This window comes from Apodemus sylvaticus, chromosome 6 (assembly GCF_947179515.1).
Source record: "Apodemus sylvaticus chromosome 6, mApoSyl1.1, whole genome shotgun sequence".
In the NCBI taxonomy this organism is placed as follows: domain Eukaryota; kingdom Metazoa; phylum Chordata; class Mammalia; order Rodentia; family Muridae; genus Apodemus; species Apodemus sylvaticus.
In genome coordinates, this window is record NC_067477.1 from 18460187 (window position 1) to 18462868 (window position 2682).

At 50.5% G+C, this 2682-nt stretch overlaps 1 non-coding gene across 1 annotated transcript; it reads left to right on the forward strand.

The window, feature by feature from the left end:
• Nucleotides 1–839: 839 nt before the first annotated feature.
• Nucleotides 840–975, forward strand: LOC127688241 (small nucleolar RNA SNORA17). The gene has a single exon (XR_007978646.1). It is a non-coding gene; the product is annotated as a small nucleolar RNA SNORA17 (small nucleolar RNA).
• The last annotated feature ends 1707 nt before the right edge of the window (nt 976–2682 follow it).

Below are 2682 nucleotides of genomic sequence, written 5' to 3' on the forward strand. Positions count from 1 at the left end.
TAACAGGTGACTCCAAAGCAAAGTTTGCAGACTTCAAATAGGAATCTTCAAAAGATTTAATCAGCTCCACGGGTGGATTAAGGGATGGAGTCATTTCTCCCTTCACCAGTAACATAGATGTCATGCCTTTTGAGGTAATGGGGACAAGAACATCCAGTATCTGCCATAAAAAACATGGTTAACTCACCAGAAGCTTCATATTACTGAGGTCTTGTGGGAAACTTAAGCCCTCAGGCCCACTCCAGAGATGTTGAATCAAAATCCATCTTTGAGCAAGTTCTACAGGACATTTGTGAAGTACCAATCACTTCACCTTGATGATTGATTTTTGTCCCTCTCATCACCCATTCATCCAAGGATGTGTCCAGTACATGTCGATAGAGCTTCCATTCTTAATAATCCACCATGCCAGGTACAGCAGGGCCCACGAGATGACATTGCAACGACTCTCACAGAGCTCATGATTTGATAGAGAAGAGTTGACATTAAAGGGATTTTTACCCAAGGGCCTTGTTTCTGCATCTGGAGCAGGGGTGACAGATGACAGCACAGTGGAAAGCAACACACATTTTAGCACAGGACCTTGAAGGGTGTGAGGGATTTGCATATTTAAAGAAGGGGGTGGACATTATGGGCTGTTTGAAGCAGTCAGAGCCCAGGGTGGGAAGGTAATCATCCTGGGCTCCTGGGATACCCATGGGTCAGTGCAGCAATTCAAGGAAATAGGGGACAGGGATGGACAGAGGGGTCAGGATGGCACAAAGGGGCAAGCTGAGAATGCCAACTCGGGGAATTGGACTTTTGTAACTGGCAGAAGCTGTAAAGACACTTAAGAAAAGGTGGCTCCTAGAAGTGCTGCAGGTGTGGCTGCTGTGTCCTATGTGAGCCAGTAGGTGGCAGAGAGGAGAGAGGCTACGTCCGCCTCTGCTAGGTGTTCAGACCCATGGACATCTGAATGATTAGTAGTCTAACACTCCCTGGGAAAAGTGAGCCCAAGAGTCCTGTGCCATTCAGGTCCCAACAGCTCCAGGTCCAGGAGCAAGCAGAGCACGAAAGAACCCTGCCTAGAACTGATGCTCTGTGTGGCTTCTGCTGCCACTGGGAGTGGGGGAGGGGCATGCCTGGAATTCTGTGTGTAGAGACAGGAACAAGAGACCCTGTACAACAGGGTGGGTGGTGAGACTTGACGCTCAAAAGTTGTCCTCTGATTTCCACATATGTGCTGTGACAGGTGCATGTATACTCTCTCTCTCTCTCTCTCTCTCTCTCTCTCTCTCTCTCTCTCACACACACACACACACACACACACACACCTGCTTTTTTAGTTTTGTAGAAAGAGATTAAGAAAAAAATAGTTTTCTCTCTGGGCATGGGGACTTGCATCTATAATGCAGCTCTGGAGCGCAGCGACAGGCAGGTGGAGGACTTGGGGGCAGCCTGGTTGGCATCTCGCGGCCCTGTCTCAAAACAGCAAGACCATCAAGATCTATTTTCTCCTCTGTGAGCTGGGAACACAAGTCTCTTCCTATCCTGCTGTGTTGTGTACTGCCTTAGTAGGGTGACAGGGTCAAAGACAGCCAGAGCATGAATGACTGAGACCCGCAGGGGCTGCACAAATATGACTCTCAAGTCCTAAGGGAGAAAACCAGAGAAAACCCACACCCGCAACTGCCTTCTCCCAAATGGCCACTAGGGGGTATGCAAGGCTCGCTGTTCATCCCCAGCAAGGCAGGCATGAAACCAGCCTGCTTGCTTCATAGAAAGAAAGCTCCCCCCGCCATGTCCTACTCCAAGTGTCTATTCAAGACCCTTTCCATTTTTATGCACCCTTCCCAGACCTTCTGAAGCAAGGCGTTCACGCTCTGTTACCCCAGGAATCCTGGGGTTGTCTACAGGGCTACTCAAAGATAAGATCATAGCCCCTGTCACCCTGAGAGTTCACTCCTGTGACGGACCGAAGATCTTCCAGTGCAAAGGTTTTTGTCTGAAATTTCCCCAGCCCCTGAATCAGAATCACCCAGGACAGGTTGGGGCCTGCCTTTCAAATGAGACCCCGTCCCCAGCAGAGCACAGTAAAGATAGGAAAATTTTTTCTTTACATACAAACCAACAAGTGGCATTAAAATATGGTAGGTGATGAGTTCCCTGGCACCGCAGGCATTCGAGCAGAAGCTTCGAGCACATGAGCACCACGTTTACTGCATGCCAGCTCGCTGTCTGTCAGCACAGGAACCTCCGTTTATTGTCGGCAGTGAGACGTGGGGTGCCGGCAGAGAAAATGCGATTCACCAGAACTGCTGGAGTTTCCTGACTGAGGTTCTTTATCTAGTCCCGAAGCTCTCCTGGGTCTGCTCCCGTATGGATGTGGTGACACGTGTCTGGGCCTTCCCCAGGTCTTGAGTGGACTGAGGAGCCAGGCTGATGAAGCTGTGCTGGCCAGCATTAAAAATAGTTGGGAGTTCTGCACGGCCGGCTGGAGCAGCGGATCATATACCCAGCCTGGATCCCTTCAGCCTCAGCACCACGGAAAGGTTGCTGCCCAGGCCAACGAGGAGCTGAGCTCTTCTGGCTGCTGAGATCTTCAGGGACCCTGTGGCAAAGGCCAGGGAGATGCTGGTCAGAAAGAGGAGAATGCTTTCTCCTGGGGAAGGAAGAGCCAGCTCCCTCTAGTGGCCGAAGGCA